Source organism: Lepisma saccharinum, chromosome 3, assembly GCF_977018435.1.
Source record: "Lepisma saccharinum chromosome 3, izLepSacc3.1, whole genome shotgun sequence".
NCBI lineage: Eukaryota > Metazoa > Arthropoda > Insecta > Zygentoma > Lepismatidae > Lepisma > Lepisma saccharinum.
Genome location: NC_139231.1, coordinates 127,753,065 through 127,774,935, shown reverse-complemented (window position 1 = coordinate 127,774,935; position 21,871 = coordinate 127,753,065). Strand labels below are relative to the sequence as shown.

The 21,871-nt window shown below is 38.2% G+C and overlaps 1 long non-coding RNA gene across 1 annotated transcript in view; it reads right to left on the bottom strand.

Moving 5' to 3' along the window:
- Window positions 1-21,871, bottom strand: part of LOC145985673 (uncharacterized) — a 678,988-nt gene that overhangs the window by 170,065 nt on the left and 487,052 nt on the right. The window contains exon 5 of the long non-coding RNA XR_014441427.1: window positions 15,481-15,590. This is a non-coding gene — a long non-coding RNA (uncharacterized LOC145985673). The remainder of the gene's footprint in view (window positions 1-15,480; window positions 15,591-21,871) is intronic.

The window sequence follows — 21,871 nt, the reverse complement described above, 5'->3', positions numbered from 1 at the left end:
TGATATTTTCGACAATAACACTGATTCCTTTCACAGTTTCTCCAGGCTTGAGACTGGCAAGGTGGCTTGTAAACATATTTGCATTACAACCTTCTTCCTTTGTTTGGCTCTTGAGGCAGGCCAGAACTTGATGAATTTTTAGCTGCGGTCTTCCAAGCCTTGTTGTCCCAACCTTCTACAGCATTATTAGTTCTGTGGCGCCATTGGTTAGGTTGGAAGCGGCCCCGGCGCCCACCCAGCGTCGAATAACATGGGTACCTGGGGGAAACCCTGGGGGGTAAAGGCGGTCAGGGGCGTGATGCTGATCACATCACCCCCACTCACGACCGGATCAAGAAAGTGTGGGGCGTTACCCCCACACCCCCTATACGCCTTCATGGCGTGGTGCTATGCACAGGGGAGCACTTTACCTTTTATTAATTTGTAAAATGGCCTTCAGCATCAAAATCATCGCAATTATCCGTGATTTTGGCTTCACCGCAATTGTCCTAGATTCCCTTCAACTAGGGATTGTACCGAGAACTGACCCTTTACTTCTGGAATGTTCGTCTCACACTACAAGTTTATTTACGCGAGTTTAACAGACCTATGCAGTGGAAATGAAACACGTTGTATTTTCTTCATTTATATGGTGCACACTATAATTACTAGGAACTTAGGGAAAATTACCAACAAATTACAACTGTGCTTTTTATGTACAGTCAGCAGCAAAAAACAGGATGCTGAAATAATGGTTTGCCTGCAATGTGCTATTGGGTTGCTTAACTCAACGGCTATGGATTAATTTGCTGTTGAAGTTCGGTCATCGCAGTAAAGTTAGGCAACCCACACAACATATTGCAATGAAGTGAGTATTACAGGATCTATGTGTACCATTTATTGTTGTCGACTGTACCTGTAGAAATTCTGTACTTAAATAATGATTTATCAACATTCGCACCTGCTACAATTAATTATTTGGCCAGTTTGCAACTTAGCGAACGTCTGTTTGCATTATGAACCCAATATATTTTACCTGAGGAGACTTTTTTGTTAATGACATAGGTGGAATGTATATCACTACGACGACAGGGTCCCGGGTTCGAATCCCGGACTCCCTCGGGATTGTTTGATTGATCCAAAAGTAATCAGGAAACGTCTATAACATATCCATTTCTGGATATCCCCTAGATTGATTGATTGATTTGGTGTTTAAGTCCACTTTATGCACAGTAAGGGTAACCGGGACCGGACCTACAGTTTAAAGTGGGATCCGAACCACTATGTGCCTCCACCGGGTATCGAACACAGTACCCCTTGATTACAAGGCGACGACGCTACCACTGCTCCATCGGAGAGACAGGATATCCCCTCGATATCACGTATGAGGACAAATGGATATCCAGTGGACATCCAATGGATGTCTATTGGATATTCCTGGATGTCTATTGGATATCCAGAAATTCCGACCCGAATATCCAAGGTATATCCAATGGATGTCTTTTGGAGATTTGTGTTCTGTATGGGTACAAAGAACACCCATGCCCAGGCTAAGATGTGAGCCCGTGACCCCTGACGTTGTAACGCGCTGTGCTAACCACTCCGCTACGAAGGTCGGCTCGTCTGTGAGTAAGACAAATCAAATCAAATATGTAAATGGTACCCCGCCCTTGAGTTCACCTGTTTTCTCTACATTTACAAGCATTAAGGAACAAGGGTATCAGAAAGTGGCAGATGAGAACTAGGATTGTGTTGCTGAAACCAGATCGATTTACAAGCAATTGGCTTGTTTCACTATCTACCGCCACCGACAAATTCGACTTGCAACTTTTTTTGCTCTTTATCTTGGTGTACTGAGGCACCGACCGTGACGACAATGAAGATAAATTTTCCAAGCCAGCCGATTACGAATCTTTCGTGGAAATTTAAGGACGGATCCATTTTTTGACGTTTTTGCCGGACGCTTTTGTCGGCCCTGCAAGTGGAATGGTCAATTTCTTACCGATTCATTTTTTTTTTTTTTTACTTGAGCGACGCGCGCCCAAGATCGTCGCCAACGCGCGAGCATAAGCCACCGCCGCTGAAAGGCCGAGGGAAGCAAGAAAATGTGGAGAAAATCGGGAGGAAACCGAAGGAGAAAAGAATTACAAATTGAGACTCCAATTACTCGTCTCGAGGGCTCGACCTGTGTTCAGGGAGCGTTACGGAGCCAGAAGCATCCGTGCATGGCAGCCCGTGGGAATCGTGTGCAAACTGGTGTAACGACCCCCAGGACCTTTGCAGCCTACGTGGAGGTCCTGTTTGGCTTTCAAGCAGTGTTGCTGCAGAATTCCCTTTCGGTACAAAACATTGCCTTGTTTGGTTTGATTTGTGTTATCTAACGTCGCTTTTTTGTCACTTTTGGGTAATCGCGACGATGAGGATGAGCGAAGGCGAAACTCAATTTGTTTTTAAGTATGCACAGATAGGGTAATCGGGATTGGACCTACAGTTTAAAGTGGGATCCGAACCACTATGTGCCTTCACCGGGTATCGAACATGAGACCCCTTGATTACCAGGCGACGACGTTACCACTACGCCATCGGGGAGGCCCTGATGATGTAATTCATGAAGAGATGCTAACAGAGCAAACACATGGGAGATTATCAAAAGTTGTTTCATTCTCAGGTAGGCTAATCGGGATTGGATTTACAGTTTCCAGTGGATTTAATGTTAATTTGATTTCTGTTATTTAGCGTCCGCTTCTCTGCCACTTTTGGCCAATCGCGATGATGAGGATGAGTGATGATATGATGAAATAGATCAAGGGACACTAACAAAGAACACTCATCCGCAATCCGGGACACCTGGTGTCGTAGAGTGTTGTGCTAACCACGGAGGTGCACAGTATAAAATGGTAACCAAATCACTGTGCAAAGTGCTTCCACTCGGGATCGATACCAGGACTCCTTGGTTACAAAACGACATCGTTACCACTGCACTATAGGAGAGACCCATGGATGAATGGGTGTTCACAGAGGAACAGCCATTTCCAAGATAGGACTCGAGATCCTCGATAACTGAGTGGCGGACTGTCTATTTTGTTTAAAATATCCAGATAAAAGTGATTTATCGGGATGTAAGGGGGTGACCTTTGGCTACCAAATGTCAACATCTCTTCCACGCAGTATACTGTGGACTGCATTTTGCAGATAAACGAGCCTCTGGCGCCTGATCTCACAGACCATAAAATAATGTGTGAGAATTGTTGGGTGCTATCCCTGTGTGTGTGGCTGTCCCTACATCTTCATCTTTGAAAATTCATCCTCAAAAAACTCAAGTAAAATAAAACGAATCAATCAATAGGGTTTCCATACGGTTCTAACATTCACACAAAATTCCTCAACAACCCCTCCCCCTTCTAAAATTTTTCACGAAGTCAAAATTTATGGTCAATTTCACACCAAATTTACCCTTACAGGGCCCTAAATACGAACTTACGTCCCCATACGGAATATTCTGGATAAATCACTGCCAGGGAGCATCAACGTTTCCCTAATATATCGAAATTTGACACCGAATCCGCTCCCTTCCTTTCCCTGCCAGGATAATATCATAGCCGAATTCCTCCAAGGCAATGCTTCACTTCGCATGGCAACACTGCTTCGAAGACAGCGCAAGGAGTTGATCGGTCGTCACGTCTGGGTGCATCTTTCCTTGGCAGAAGGCACGGCTCCACTTGGCGTAGGCGTGTGGGACCACAGGCACGTTCTTGCAGGATCCCCTTCTACTCATCCGTTTGCCAGCAACGAGCAGACTTGTCAGTTGGTTTTGCAGAAGAAATCGAGGCGCATGCGTGAGTCTATCGTCTTTCAGCTTCCGAAGGAAATCACGGCAATTTTCCAAGAAGTCGCCCACATCAAAACTACCTTTAGCGTTTGTTTTTTTTATTCCTCCTTGTTGAAGTGTTGCCATCTCCCAATTGTGACAGCATTATGTGCTCCAAGAACGACTTTTCGGAAAATATATTCTTTAGTGCAAGTTTGTTATGAATCTTGGGCATTTCTGAACTCAATGCTTGAAAAGATGTTCTTCGCAAACATCTTAATCATGTTTTTCATACATGCAAAATCGCAAAATAAATGTAGACTTACGTGATTTCTATAGTTGCATCGAGTTTTTGCACTAAAATGTCGCTAATATTAAACGTGCAGTTTTCCACGTACTGAGGTTTTGTTAACAAAAATTAAGTGAGAACTTTAAAGGGACAGAGAGCATGAGAAGAGAGACACAAGGACAAGAGTAGAAGAGGTAGCAGAAAAAGAAAGAGAGAGAAATTAGTTTTAAGAAGAAGAATACCAGAGATGTAAAAATAAAACCACCTAACCTAACCTATATTTTTTCAGCGGAGTTGATAAATGTTGGGCATTACGGATCGTGAACAAGCCTAATTGTAAAGCCACACATACTACTTGCAGTCTCTATCTCGTGAGAGTGCTTCCCCAACAGCGCAATAATAACGTCATCGCCTTGGCTTCGATACCCGGTGGAAGTGGCTCGGATCACACTTTGAACTGCAGATCTCGTGCGACTAGCCTATATGTGCACAAAGTGGATTTGGCCTCCCCGATGGCGCAGTGGTAGCGTCGTCGCCTTGTAATCAAGAAGCCCCTGGTTCGATACCCGGTGGAGACACACAGTGGTTCGGATTCCACTTTAAACTGTAAGTCCAGTCCAAATTAGCCTTATTGTGCATAAATTGGACTTAAAACACCAAGACAATCAATCACAAAGTGGTGAGAGAGACCTTCGTTGAAGTCACTCAATTGTCAACATCTCTTACACGTGGTACATTTTGCAGGCTAACGAGGCACTGACGTCTAAAACTTGTTGCTATTAGGTTTTGAATTGAGCTCCCGCGTAGCCAAGTGGCTAGCGCTTTCGTCTTTGGTGCGAGAGGTCCCGCGTTCGATTCCCGCTAGGTGCCATCAAAATTTCGGCGTTGACCCAGCATCGTGAGGGCAATTGAGAAGCTACTTCAAGCTACTCCGGTAACCAGAAAACCAGAAAACAGTAGCAATGGGATCCGATGCGCTGACCACGTGTCACCCAATGAAAAGTCGCTCTGGTAGGCTTTGACCCTTCAATGGATGTTGCGCCACGGAGTTAGTTTACTTAGATTTTGAATCAGCAACAAGCACAAAATAAATAAATTATTTTAAGAAATAAAAAGCAGACTTACGAGTTCGTGTATTACACTAAATATCCCCATAATACATAATTAAAACAATGATAATGAATTCTCCTTCTTCTTATCAAAGATTCTTATCGTGACAATAAAATTGTGAATGTTATAAAGAATGACAGTCACAAAATTCATCCAGGATATCATTCGTTGGAGTTTATGTTGTGTCGTCCATATTTGTTTGTGACTGGCCCTTCATCTATCTCACCGCAATTCATCTACATCTTCGCGGATTAGCCAAAAGTGCCATAAAAACACGGTAAAATGACCTAAGCCAATAATTTAATCAAAGCATATGCAGCTACCACAGTCTAGTTCTTCAGCATAGAGCTACGCTATATCCACGCGTTGATATGTCTGTCTGACTTTGGGATGGCACAAAAGTCGGATAACGGATAGGCTATCTGGATTTGAAATTTTCCGATATCGGTTCCGGATAATCCGGATATTCGGATAGAACAGATTTTATGAAGGATTTTTAGATAAAAGTAGTGAAATACGAAAATTGCGAATAAAGGAATATATGGATAGCATATGAAACAGATAAACGATAAAGCTGTCCGGATAATGCACACATTTGGATATTCGTATAATTCGGATATCCGGATATAAGAATATCCTACATCCGGATATAAGAATATCCAATATCCAGATATAAGAATATCCAATATCCGGATATTCTATATCCGGATAAAATTTTATCCGGATGCGACCATCCCTAGTCTGACTGTATTGGAAGCTGAAACAATATTTAAAATCAAGTTAAATGATAGTTTCTTTTTTTCTTCTATCACTCAATCAAACACATTCTTTACATGCTAATTGCTTTCATCCACGTCTTCAGTTCCATGTTAAATTATAAGAGTTGATTTGCTTTATTTTATTTCGCTTTTTGTGCCACTTTTGGCTAATTTTGCCAATATGGGGATGAGTGATGATATGATGAAATTGATAAATGGACACTCACAAACTAGCGTCGTAGCACTTAGCGCGAAGCTACAATCATCATGTATATAACTGATAGATAAAACTATGTTCATAGCAGATCAAAGTAGGAGCAACAATAGAGATTCAATATCCATTTGTACCGACTTTTTTTGCACTCTAGGATGGATATGACTGAAAGGGGGGGGAAAAAAAAGGGTCAAGGCCAAGAAGGGGGAAATCGTCATGCGTGTCGAACAACAAACAAACAAAAGAGCATCACGGTTGAAAAAAGTGGGGGGAGGGAGGAATTGGAATAAGTCTCCATTGACCACCCCAGTTGTCCATCTACCTCCGTGACCTTCGACGTTCGGGGTCTTTGCCAAGGACAAGGATGGTAAAAACTTAAATATGAAGCAGTGTTGCAACATGTAGGAAAATTTCCCACGGTGCAATGTTGCCACTTAACGAAAGTTAGGGAAGTGTAAAGAAAAACTTTATCGGATATATGTCTATATTTCAGAGATGTTTGAAGATACTTGGCTTATTGGATATGTCATGCTATTTACATAAAAATAATAAAGAAGAAATATATCGAACATTTAGCAGCCAATTTTACTCTAACAGACCTTTTAAAGGAAAAACAATATCCGGCCATTATCTACGATTATGTCTGTACTATTCATAGTAATCCGATAATATAATCGAATAAAGTAAGTCTGCAAAAATTTAGATAAAATTGAAACTTTTCAGAGGCTGGTAAAAAAAAAGTAGTAAGCTATATTCAATTAAAGTAATATTACTTCTGTATGTTGTGGCATGTGTAAAATTTATGAATATAGTTAAAAGTTTGATGTATCCATTTTTCTTGTTTTAAGTATAATATTTGGAAACTAAATCCGATAGTTCAATTATTATGGTTGCGTCTATTTAATAAAGAGGTTCTTGGTTCAAGTTTCGCGTAGAATTATTATTATTATATAACTTATAACAGTGTTGACGTATGAAAGAGACATTTTAGGAAGACATGTGCTGCAACACTGTGATGAAGCACTGTTTCTCTTCGTTTGTTTCTTCTGCAGCTAGAAGGGGTTAAAGAAAAACTTAATATATTTCCAGACTAGGCGTATTAAGATGTCACTCCGAGCAGATGATTTTAAATAATACATCTACTTGTACACAGGCCTAAGTATTTGCTCCTTAACAGCCTAATATAAAACAATAGGAATGTTTTTAAAGAAGGCCCGCGGTGGTCGTCGTCTACCAACAATGACGTAATTGAGTCTATCGCAAAGATAGATGCGGGGTGATAACTCTCGAGAATCTAATTTAAATGTAGATCAAAGACGCAAATGGACTTGACGTAAGCGTAACGCTTCAATTTGAATTCGATATATTCTTGAAATAGGCTTCTCTGGATATCTCGATGTACATCAATCAACAAAGCACGGGAGGGGGTGAGAACGGAAATAAACAAAGAATAAACAATAAGCGTGGAGTTGATGAACGAGGCAAGAAGATAAGTGAGTGGAGCTCTGTTTACTAATCCTGTTACACAATATGTTCTACGTTCACTAATCAATGGCCCATTTCGAGTAAATAGACAAAGTTTTGCTGGATTTCCTAAACGCAACATCTCTAGTCAAGGCCACCCGAAGGATTTTTTTTCTCGGGGGGCAGCAGTACTTAAAGTGGAGGAAAGGTGGGGTGATGCTTTCCTCCAGTTAAGAGAATTCTCATAAAGAATCCCCACCACTAGGATAATTATGCACTTAATCTGCAGTCTTTCACAGCACCCCTCGTCCATGTTTTCATGCTATATTTTCAAAATTTGAATTATATGAATTCTTTCCAGAACACTCAGGCGAGGCAAGTGCCCCTCGGTCTCCCTCAATCTCTAGTCTTCTATTTGCCACCAACCTTGTCAACATGAATTCACTCATTACCACCAGCATGTTCAGAGGTGCCCATACACCCTAAGGTCAATGGCGCATCCCCCCCAAAATCAGATCATTTGCGCCCTCAAACCATATCGTAATCCTCACCAAGTATTTAATTACGACAGCGTGTGTACCGAAAGTAACTTTTCTTCTCAGCTTTACTGAACACTATACCTACTTGATCTGCCCCTCCTCCCTAAATAGGGGTGCCCATCACTCAAGACCACCCCTAAAATCGTTGATCATAATCGAGAATATCGGTTGTCTTGTAATGCAGCTATAGTATAAAAACCACATTCGCCTCATTAAAGCGGCAAACACGCATCGTAGGAACATCTTATTGCGAGCGAAGCGAGCGAGAAAAAATTTACATCCATTTCTTTGCAGGTTTTCAAGAATATTAATTTAATAGGATGTCAATACATTCTTAGTCTTTTCCAACTTCTTCATTGGCACGTTCGGGGTCGAAAACGTGTTGATACCATATCGCTAAATACAGTCTCCAAAATTTAATGTTCGAACTCTCTCTCCACTACAGAAAACACTTGACAATCTAAGATTTAACACTTTATCAAGAGTTTTCTATCTCCCCCTTTAAATTTAATACTCAATCAATTTTAGACTTACTTTTGATATTGAAGAGTGGATATTGCCTCCTCCAAAAAAATAATACTCAGTCTCCACACTAGAATTTCCAAAACAGTCTAAGACAGAATCCCCCCTAGAACCCACACGTCAATTAAGGACTAATATGTAAAAGTTGGATATCTGCCCCCCCCCCCCCACCTTCGACAATACCCTTAAACACTTTCCTTTCTTCATTTAATGGATTAAATATGGTACATTTAAGGTGTAAAATCTTTACATATATTTTGGGAATACAGTAAAACCTCGTTAATCCGGACTAAATAAACCGGACTTCGCTTAATCCGGACAGGCAAGAGGCAAAAAAAGCAGAATGGACGGTTTAAATGTGGCTAGAAGTCAACAAGAGATCTTCCCAAAAAAGTGGCAGTCAACCACTGATGAAATTATGTTTCCCGCAGAATTTGTACAGTACTGTATAGTGTATATAGGCCTATGCTCTTTAAATACACGATAATAAACGTGTTTTGTTGCTATAAACGGAGTTTTAATGCACTTTCTACTGTTCTTTTAGGTTATTTCAATTAATCCGGACTTTCGTTAAACCGGTCAACTTATCCCGCCATTACTCCGGATTAACGAGGTTTTACTGTGTATATATAAATGTTGAATTTTATATTATTTGAAGGGAAGAAATCCCCCCAAAAATCTTGATGGCGCAACCTGCGCTATAATCCCCCCCTGTGGGCACCCCTGAGCATGTTAAAAAAAGTAAAATTGCTTTGAAAATCGACGTATTACCTTTTGTGGCTATAACAAATTATTATATTAAGTGCTTGAAGTGAATTGTTCAGGAATATCAGTGTGATATTTATTAATACTACACCTTGATAACAAGTTAGTTATACAGTGCTAAGGTTATAACGTTATAGCGTAAATAAATTTGTAAATATTACACAATAAATGTCAAACTAAGTACCTTGAAAACTGTTATAAGTTTTATGTTTTTAAAAGAAGCGCTACTTTAAAACTATTTTTGCACAGGAACCATTTCTTGAGTTATTTGGAACAATAAGCATTACCGAAAAAACAATAACAGAGTTGATAGACGCATGATAAGAGGAAGAAGAAGAATTTGTATTCTATAGCATGTTATTGATTGGTTGTTATAGTAACAGTGTGTAAGATGTACGTGAATGGCTTCCATGTATTAAAGTTATGTTGTTAATTTGAACCTACGTGTTTGTATGTCTTGTAAATGTATAGATAAGAACACACACACACAACAAAACAAGGCTTACATCTATGGCGCAGTCGTACAGGATATTCTTGGTGATTATTCGTAAGAAGAAGTATGGGTGAAGACGTCACGAAGAGTACGCGACGATCATCATTCCAGCATAGGTTTATGCAAGCAGAAATTGTGTCGGCTTGATCAATTTCTACGGTAAGAAACCAAGATTACACGGTTTGTGTACTATTTACAATAATTTCACAACGGTAAGGTTAAATCAATGCGATACAAATTGTGTCTACGGCGTAGATTACAATAATTGTACAAGAACAAAGTTTAAATCAGTGTGATACGGATTGTGTTTACGAAATTGTGATATTTAGTTGACCACAATTATGAATATGTTCGGTTTGAATTTATTCTCTGAGTTCCGGCCAGATTCGGAAGAAATAGAAGATTATTTAACGAGGTTTGAACAGTCTTGCTTGGCTCATGATGTTAATGAAGCCAGGAAGGTACCCATACTGATTGCAGTTATAGGGTCTGAAGCTTTCAAAGTGTTGAAGACTATACTTGCACCTGAACCAGTCGATCGTCAAACGTATTCAACCCTCAAGGACAATCTGCTTAAACATTATGGCCAGAGAACAAACAAATATGTGGAACGTTTCAAGTTCAGGCAATGCACGCAGGAAAGTGGTGAGAATGCAACACGATTTATGATACGTGTTAAGCAACAAGCACTTAAATGTAGTTTTGGCCAGTACTTACAGGAAGCCATTGTAGAGCAAATAATTGTAGGCGTTCGGTCTGACGCCATTAGAAAGAAATTACTTTCTGAACCTACATTGACTCCAGCAAAATGTCAAGATATTGTGCTTCAAATGGAATTAATTGAACGGGAAACACAAATGTTCATACATCGTGAAAAAGATTATAGTCCTAATCTAGTTGCATTTTCTGGGACACAGAAATTTAAACCATGTTTCCAGTCCTCGCAAGCACACAAAAAGAACTTCGTTAATCCTCAGAATAGAAGTTATAAAAGCACCGAAGAATGTGATAGATGTTCCAGAAGACATGATCTTGGACATTGTCCAGCAAAATATTCGATATGTTCATTTTGCAAAAAGAAAGGTCATTGGCATCTAAAATGCAAGTTTAGGAAAAAGAACCATAAACTTACGAGTAAGACAATTGCCTCGGATCAAACTTCTGAGTCGAATATTAAACCTTTAGACGCTATTGTTAGTGAACAAAGCATACATAATGAATTTCATGATTTGTCTTTATTGCACGTTGAAGTTAGTGATTCTCATCCGCCAGAAGATAATACTTGCACTATTTCATCAAGCACAGACAATTCACAACTGGAAGATGCTACGCTCAATCGTTCAAAAGCAAGGAGCGTTAGTTTCAAGCCAAAGACGAAAGTTGTAGACGGCACTAATGTTCTTATGTCAGCGGAACCGTGCGTAGTTAATCTGTGTATTGATAAACGAATTGTACAATGTGAAGTAGATACTGGATCTACAGTTACGCTGTTCAATAGCAAGTCTTTCAAAAAAATGTTTCCTCATCGGCGAACACAATTCACTACACTTAAGTTACGAGGTGTGAATAATAATACTTTGAAGTTGAAAGGTCAAGCATTCATTGATTTATCATTGAATGATGTATTGTATAAATTACCGGTTATATTGTGTGAAGAAGAACTGCGTTATCCGTTGATTGGACGTTCATGGCTCGACAGTATTCATCCAGGTTGGAGGAACTTGTTAGCACAATGTAACACAATGTTCACAAATACGGGGTCCGAACAAAATGATAACGCAGATATTAATACTAAAATACCGGAAAGTGAAGGTTTGAGAGTACAGCTGGAGAAGAAACTTGACCAGAAAGAAAAGGAGAATAAAGAAGAGCATCTGAGGCAGTTGGCTCAGAAGGCGAGAGAAGAGAGAACTGGAATTCGAACACAGGCAATGGGAGATATGGATGATGAATCAAGGGAAAGTGACCAACTGCGATACAAGAGACATAAATATATGACTGAACGGGAAAGGCGAATGGTTCGCCCACCATTTCTTGGATCACGGCGGGGCCGAGTAGAGAGGAAGAGACTTGACAAAACTTATCTTGCATATCTTCCGAATGATCCAGTCTGGGTGCAGACCCCGAAAGTAAATTCTCCGAAGCATGTACCAGGGATGGTATTGTCTAGAGTTGGCAACAGCCTGATATATATAGTGCAGTTGTTCGACGGATCGACACGAACGGTACACGTCAGGTGGCTACGAAAACGTGAGTGTGAACCAAACCCCTCATCAACAGATCTACCTGATCCAAACCATGAATCGATACCAGAAGGACAGCCGGAGGATGCAGAGGGAAGAGATAACCAAAACCAACCATATACAGACGCTGGGCACACTCCAATCAGAAGATCGAATAGACTTAGGAGACCTCCTGATAGATACGGTGAGACCAGCACTTAAAACAAAAAAAAGAGACTCCAGGAGGAGATGATAGACGCATGATAAGAGGAAGAAGAAGAATTTGTATTCTATAGCATGTTATTGATTGGTTGTTATAGTAACAGTGTGTAAGATGTACGTGAATGGCTTCCATGTATTAAAGTTATGTTGTTAATTTGAACCTACGTGTTTGTATGTCTTGTAAATGTATAGATAAGAACACACACACACAACAAAACAAGGCTTACAAGAGTTTAATTATACCGAATTACCAATACCCTCCATCCCACATGTCATAAATGCAACAATAAGTATATGTAATCGTTTATTCCACTTGCTTTTCAGTAAGCGGCACTTGTTGCTTGCACGGTTGATAAGAGTTGTTAGCAATTTAAATGGTTTATTGCTTCCTTCACTGCACTTTGCACAAATTGCCTCTAAATTAATGAACGTTCTTGTGCAAGTCCATTACTGTCTTCTGGTAATTCGTATTTGACTTACTGTGAGCTTTGCAATGTGAATTATTTTCTCAAAAATACCAAAATAACAGAATTCTCGGTTATCTTGAAGTTTACCAGCATGGCTATGGCGACTGGACAGTGGCGTAGACAGAAGTTTCTCAACTGGGATATGACCCTAAGAGAAGTGTATTTTTTTTTACAAACCACCCCTTTTGCCAGAATTTTCTACAATCTACGCTTTTATTTTGTCTTAGGAAAACATGGACTAAAAAGGGGGCGTTACAACCGCTCACCCCCCAACTCCCTCCATTGCGTAACTGGAACCTACAATCGCTAAAATCGCAAAACACAAAATAAGCAATACTCTTTGCATATTTATTTTTTGTCGACTTCCGTGGCGGAATGATTAGTTCAGCTCACTACGACACCAGAGGTCCCGGGTTCGAGCATGGGTGTTCTCTGTGAGTGTGCCTTCATCAATTTCATCATATCATCACTCACCCTAATCGTCGCAATTAGCCAAGAATGGCAGTGAGCGAGTGATTAGCGTAACGCGGTACCAAGTCAAGGGTCCCATAGGAGTAATGGTATCGTCGTCACCTTGTAATCATGGGGTCCCGAGTTCGATAGCCAATGGAGGCGTGTAGTGGTTCTGTTTCCACTGAAAACTGTAGGTCCAGTCCAGATTAGCCCATCTGTGCATAAAGTGGATTTAAAAACACAAACTCATGGTACCAGGTTCGAATCATCCTGGGTAAGCCAAGGAAAATTATACTCGTTCCCTTATCTAGTTCATGTAATCACCTTTCATCCTCATTGTCGCGATTAGCCAAAAGTAGCAAAATATATCAAGGAAAGAAATATACACGTAACTGTGACATATTGTTGGATCAGACAAGACTAAAAATAAAAGCAGGAACATAGCCTATTCGAAAACGATGTTACATATCTTAGATTTTTTCTGGATTGGGCTACCCTTGAGACGATGGCTTTGGCAAGCACACAGAAATGAAAGGTTTCCAAGTTGTCCAGACATATATCACGTCAATTACGTGTTTACACACGATGCATGTGGACTGAATGTTAATTCTGAACCTTATGGGTGCGCTGGCAACGAGGATGCATCCACAAACCATAAACATGAAACCAAAAAAAAATACAGAAAAATGAAGTAGTTGTTCTCTGTGGGAACTTTCACACTGTAACGTACTACCAGGTGTTATTCTTAAAAAAAAGGCAACAAGAAGGACAATATTTCAACTATTGTGCTTATTTTAAGAAGTTTAGGCACATACCTTCAATATTTCCGAAGGTACCTGCTATGTTCAGTAGGAAGAGGAACATAAACAGTTAATAGGCTTAAATTTACTACATACGGCTTTTCTGATTGGACACAATAGGCACAATAAAGAAAATAATCACAATGATTCATTAATGTGTCTGTATATTTAGAAAAAAATAACATGAAATGTGAAGTAGGTGATTTTTTTTAATGTGAAATTTGGAAACGTATATCCAAGAAAACAAAATTTGTATTTTTAATACGCCCTGCGGCAAAACCAATAATTGTTTACGCATGTGAGACTTTGAAAGTAAGCCATTAATATGCAAGTACTACATTACAAAGCATCAGAATCAGATGTCGCCTCGATGACAGAGCACCGGGAGAGGTCGCTTCACAATTGCAACACCACAGATTGCAGATTTGGTCCTTGTCTGGCCACGAATGTTATTTTGTGTATCCATCAATTTCATCAAATTAATGTTTCTCATCGTAAATAGCCTAAGGAGGAAGAAAGTGACGAGAAATAAAATAAATATAAAAAATCAACGCACTGTCACAGTTGGTCACTTATTGAAAACTATAAATCGATGTCCACAATTGGAACTGCTGCAAAACGTGTGACCTCGAAGTTACATCTTTTTGTAATTACACTTTAAACGACAATAAAATGTATTTTTTAGTGCAAGAAGTAAGACAGTAAATGTTACATTATGTAAGTTGCGGTGAATCATTTTTTTTAAATTTCCAACAAGCTCTCCCCCACTTTTTAAAATCGGTTTCGATTCTCAGTTTCGTGTTTCTGTTCTGTTACGCCATCTGTCGGTATTTTCTTAAAGTAGTTGTTATTACGTGTAACTGCGTTCTTGCATTGAATTGGTTAGCGGCCGTTAGTAGGATATAGTTAATCAAAAGTTGTTTACTCCTGTTTAGGTATTCGTTTAAGTATTACATGTAAACAACTACGAGAAATCCTTTCTCAATATAGGTTCCAGTCCGCAGCAGGACAATATGTTCGTTTTATAGTTAGTTATATTTCAGTAAAGAATAGTTCACCTCTGTCATTGTCCCAACGAACCTAAAGAATAGCTACGATATAAGGTAAAGAAGAACCAAAAGAGTATGAAGAAAGGATATCATATTCCTCGCTCCAGTGTAGTTAATCTCTCATCTATGCTCATAGATGCCTCTCATCTACATTAATTTAACAAACTGTAAATCTAATTATGCCTTAATATCTGTTCGGTTACGTTTAAGTACTTAAATTGGCCTAATGAAACAGTCTATAATTCTCAATTAGAATTATGTCTACTCGTCTCAATGCACTTAAATATATCAAGAACGAAATGAACACATGAAATAGTTTCACTTACCTTGAGAAGAAATTGACACGGACTGCCATGACCCACATGTTACGTCATTCTTTGAGCATTTGGTTCGTATTCCCTTGTTTAACATCAATGACGTGCAATTTGTAAAAGGTCTGGAATGAAAAGTAAAAAAACACAATTAAGCATTATTTGTGCATAGTATCATTGGTTACTACCACGTTTAATATTCTTGAGCTTAATTTCAACAATCAGTTAGGGATGTCTTTAATTTAAATTAAATAAAGCTTTACACTTAAAATATGCAGCCAAGAAGCTACTTTCTGAGATTAAAGCTATGCTTTTGATGACTTCCAAAGAAAAGTCATTCTAATTAAAATTTCTTTATGGACAGTTCAGTTCTATAAGAAGAGCATTTCGCTAGAAATAGTTCGCACCGACGACGCTAGATAGCGTATGTAATTGAGAGCTTCTTCGCTCGAGCGAAAAACGCTCGAACAGGCGAAACGAGCGGTATACGTTCAAAGTCCAGTAGTACACGTATAACCGTAATTTGTGTGTGGTAGTGGGACCTCAAATAAGGATCGTTAAGTGAAAGATGCAGTGAAATTGAAACTTAATTAAACATAGTCATTATCTCATTAAAATGTAGCTTAGTCTATCTTACTAATACAATCATACATGAAAATGAAAAAAAATATTGTGGGCTGAACCTACCAAGGTAGATATTTCACACATGTGTGTCTACGATTATTGTCACATTAAAATGCCATTCCATTGTAAACGCTCGGCTCGAGGGGGGGAGACTAGAATAAATACGAGCGAGCAAAAGTGGTCCCATGCCGTCATAGCGGACAAATCACACACAAATGCAAATCGAGCATTATTTGGATGCAGTCCCCATACTTGAACCAGTGGCGGATTCTGGAAAATTTCAACGTAGCGGCCCAAATGGTAAAATGGTTTCCTGTGGTGGCTAGTTAAAGCAGATAGATCTACACTGACCACAAAATATATTTCAATTTCGTCTCTAAATTTTCTTCTCAGCAGCCATAACGAATTTCTAAAGCTAGGGATTGTACCAAGACTTTATTCTTTTAGAATGTTCACCCATTTAGATGAAGACGTACACCAAGTGTATTATTCATGATAGAACAGTTTAACAAGACCTACAGTTTCTTTAAGTTTAATTTGTGTGTTGCAGGGTGGAGCTCCCCTGAGGTCACTGGTGGGGGAGTTCATTCCATTCTTTTATTGCGGAGACTATGAAAGAATTTCCATGTTTTGTGTACAGGAATTGTGAATTTAGTTTTCTGACGAAGACTAACAAATTATACACCTTGTGTTTATTTATTTATTTTATTTATTTATAAGCAATCCCATAACAGAGCAATGCTCCAATTACAATGGGATATTACAACAATACTCACATTATGCAACACAAAAAGAAAAAAAGAAAATAAAAAGATAAAAATACAATACAAAATACAATACAATACTATATCCACCGACAAACATAATACAACTAATACAACAAAAGAAAAATTATAAAACTAGAATAATACTAAAGTACCAATATACATGAAGCTAAAGCTTCAGACTTCAAACGAAACTCCATATTAAAACCCGCACTAAACAAAAGAGATAAACACCCAACTCTCATTTTAATATTTTTCAGATTATCGAACATATAAACATAAAAGATAATATACAAATCCATAACGTTAAGTGCAATTCAATACATACAATACACAACATAAAAATAAAAAATTAAATACCATTTATCGTTACATCTTAACTTCGTCTTGAATAGTAGCCCTTTATTACTGATATGTACTTTGCGTAAGGGAATGCAAAATCTACATCAATTTTATCCTTAACAATACTATTATGTAGTCTACACATACTAATGACCACAGAATTCTGATGGACCAAATTTTTGGAAAAAGTGCATATAAACGGTTGACGCAATCTTAATGATTGAGGTTTAGTACAGAAGTTTAATCTTTGCAAAACTTCTTCTGTTTCGGTTAGACCATTAACAACTTTATATAATAAAATATGCTTTGCAATATCAGATCAAGTTTTCAAAGAGGAAAATTCAAACTCAGTTAGTAGCATATTATAAGGTATTCTTAACACATAAGACGATTTTTTATATTTTTTAAAGAACAGATATCTTAAAAATTTATTCTGGATTCGTTCGAGTTTATCAATATATAATTGGAAGTAAGGAATCCAGATTACATTAGCGTATTCCAATTTACTCCTCAGCAGAGCATTATACACAACTGTTAAGGCTTTACTACACTGCATTTCCTTTGTGTTTCTAAATATAAATCCCAGAGTTTTGAAACCATTAACTACTAGTTTATCAACATGGTTCTTGTAAGTTAGTTTAGAATCCAGAATTATTCCTAAATATTTAATTATATTGACTCTCTGAAGACCCACATTACCAATAGTATAATTAAATAAAAACGGAGCTGAAATTCTTGTAAATGTCATGGAAAAGCATTTAGCAACATTAAAATAGAGCTTATTTCTTATACACCATTGATGGCATTCACTCAAATCGGACTGTAATTCTGTAAGATCCTTAAATTTTACAATATTCTTGTAGAGTTTTAAATCATCTGCGTATAAGAGACACTTTGAGTAATTAACAACAGAAGGTAAGTCATTAATATATAATAAGAACAATAAGGGACCAAGATTGGATCCCTGTGGAACATCCGAATGACTAATATATGTACTCGATGAACAAGCATTATAAAGAACATACTGCTCTCTATTCAATATGTAAGACTGAAATAAAGCAACTAAATCATCCGAGAAACCGAACTGTACCAATTTTTGTAAAAGGATGCGGTGATTTAGCTTATCAAACGCTTTTGCAAAGTCAGTGTAAATTACATCTACTGCTTGATTTTGATTAACTGCCTCAGCGATATATTGAGTAAAGGTAACGAGATTAGTTACAGTAGATCTTCTCGGTATAAATCCATGTTGACAAGAAGATAAATAGGGTTTAACATGGAAAAATATTTTATTGTAGAGTATTTGTTCGAATATTTTAGCAGGTACATATATTAATGAAATCGGTCTATAATTTGTGATGTCACTAGGGTTACAAGATTTTAATATGGGACAAACTTTACTTATCTTCCATAAAGTAGGAAACTTACCCGAATTTAAAATCAGATTATAAATTTTACATAAAGGATAACATAACCACTCACCACAACCTTTAAATACATACGAGGGTATTCCATCTGGCCCACAAGATTTACTTGATTTTAATTTCCGAATAGACTGTTTACATTCAGCCTCCTTGATCTCCATTACAACTAAACAGTGACTCACATCCATGGTTAAATTACCAATATCCAACAGCTCTGTATCCTCTTTTTCATAGACACTACTAAAATATTCAGCAAACGAGTCTGCGATAGACTGATAAGAATCAAGAACCGTACCTTTATATGTCATTGTATTTACTCGAGTATTCCCTTTCTTCTTATTGTTAATAAAATATATGATTCTGCTGAAGAGTCTCTTATGTAGCAAGATTTTTTCTTAAATGATGATGCTGTCTTGAAACATATGAAATGATTCTCAATATCCGGTTGTGCTTCGATATGCTATTTAACCAGAAACTTCAAGTTAGATCACATCTCTCTGCATAATGTCATAAAAGTAGTATATTTTAGTTGGTGAGACTTTTTGTTAATAACATGTTGAAAGTAGGTCACACCTTTGCTTGAAACTACACTTTCGATAGCTACATAATATCTGCACTCTCGGAAAATGAGACCTTAGTTTTGGGATTACCCTCGTACATGCTTCCCCCATGGCTTACACATTCGATACTAGCGCCACTACTTCCAGGCCAGAGCTTCAAATTCGGTGCTAGATCAAGTACTGAGTGCTCAGTGTTGCGTTTTCAATATTGCCAACCTCGGAGGCATTTTTATCAGACTTGAAGACAGTCACGCATAGGGGCTATTGTTTTGATACACGCAAGGGGCAACAACCTTAAAGGCACTACAGAAACATATTTATCCTCTACTCGCTTCCATACACATGCGATAAAGTTTATTTACACTCTAAGAATTATAATTCATTGTTTACTGCATTTCCTCACATGCATATTTTTTAAATGTAAGGCCATTAATAAAAAAAATGCTCCTATCAATGACAATTTCAGATATCCCAGGGACTGGTAAAGTTGCAAATATAACATTATGGCATAAGTACAACACCCTAAATGCCATATTCATCTGGTATGAATCGCATTGGCATATCATGATTTGATTTCCATTGCACAAATGGAAACTGACATCCTTTCATTATGTTTTTATGACTTTTTTTAATTAGTAATACTCATATTAGGTACTTGTGGCTCAGTGCTGAGTGTTGCGTGTATATATAGTAATATTGAGTTGAGTTTTAAGTCCACTTTATGCACAGGCTAATCGGGACTGGGCCTAAGGTTTAAAGGGGGATCCGAACCACTATGTGCCTACACCGGGTATCGAACACCTTGGTTACAAGGCGACGACGTTATCGCTACATTATGGAAGAAGTACTGTGTATATATAGTACTGAACAGGGGTGCCCTTGCCCCCAAGGACAATGGCGAATCCCCACCAAAAATTCATGTTATTCGCGCCCTCAAATCAAATCGTAATCCCCAGAAAGTATTTAATTACGACAGATTGTCTACCGAAAGTAACTCTTATCTTCGCTTTACTGAGCACTATACTTGATCTGCCCATCTTCAATTCCTCAAGACCGCATCTAAAACCGTTCATCATAATCCCCCCAAAATAGCTTGGATGAATCCGTAATAATTGATGTCTACCTCAATGAAATACCATGTTCAACTGTCCATATTTTTTAATTGTTCGATTTTCGAAAAAAAAACTTAAAGCTATAGCACATTGATTGGTTAAATGTAGTAAAGTAAATTATGTAAATATGCATATAAATAGTGTTTCTGAGTGGGTTTATAAAACTCACAATTAGAGTATTTAACGTAAATTGTTACACAACTTAAGATAAAGATAGAAAATTCAACCTTGGCAAACCAAATAGCATGCTCCAGCCGTATGACCGATTCAATTATTGTTTCACGAGACATTACAGAACCCTAGCTCGAAATTCTTAAAGTTCAGGGCGATAATATTATACGGTTCCTCTTTCAAAGACCTCGCCACCCCACCCCCCATCCTCACTTCTTGGGGTAAATTTAATTATTTTATTACCCCTTAACAATAATTACGTGGATTTTATCTTCAGTGCAAATATAACTTGTTAAAGTAGAATTTTCCTTTGACAAGAAATGCGGATTCGATATACAGTATTTCAGTTCCCAATGATGCACCTGCATTAAATTAAGCAGTATACCAAAGCGAAGTATTACATTTTAAGAAGTGATGTTATTAATAAATATCGTTTATGTCTTGTAATACAGCTATAGTATAAAATTTCACATTCGCCTAAGTAAAGCGCCAAACACGCATCCTCGCAACACAGTACTGCGAGCGAAGCGAGTAAAAAATTTTTACATCCATTTCTTAGGATCCAGAGATATTTCATCTTTTACTTTTCCAGCTTCTCTTTTGCCACATTCGTGGTCGAAAACGTGTGGATACCATATCGCTATATACAGTCTCCATAATTTAATGTTCGAACTCTCTCCCTCTACTACAGAAATCCCTTGACAACCTAAGATTTAACACTTTATCAAAATAAATCTCCCCCTTTAAATTCAATAGCTACTCAATTCTACCACAAAAATTACCATGCCAATTTTAGACTTACTGTTGATATTGAAGAGTGGATATTGCCTCCTCCAAAACATTAATTCTCAGTCTCCACACAAGAATTTCGCAACAGTCTAAGACAATAGTAATACACAAGAATTGGATACCCCTTCAATTTAATGCTCAATCTCCCTCTAACTAAAATACCCGCTATAAGACCTAGAGTTGGATACTGTCCCTCCCCAACGTTTAATTCAGAATCCCCCCCAGAACCCACGTGTTAATTAAGGTCTAATATGTAAGAGTTGGATATTTCTCCCCCCCCCCCCCTTCGATAATACCATTAAACGATTTCTTCACTTCATCTAATTGATTAAATATGGTGCATTTAAGGTGTAACATTGTTACATATATTTTGGAAAAATATATAAATGTTGAATTTCATACTATTTGAGGGGAAAAAATCCCCCCAAAATGTTGATGGCGCAGCCTGCGCCATAATCCCCCCTGTGGGCACCCCTGGTACTGAAATGTCTATTTTAGAGCTACCAGTCAGGATCAAAATACATAATGTTTGGAAGGAGGGGTGAGTGGGTTGATAATGACTCTCTGTCTCACTAGACGATAAGTATGAAAATACTTTGAGGTGAATACTATGTGGAACA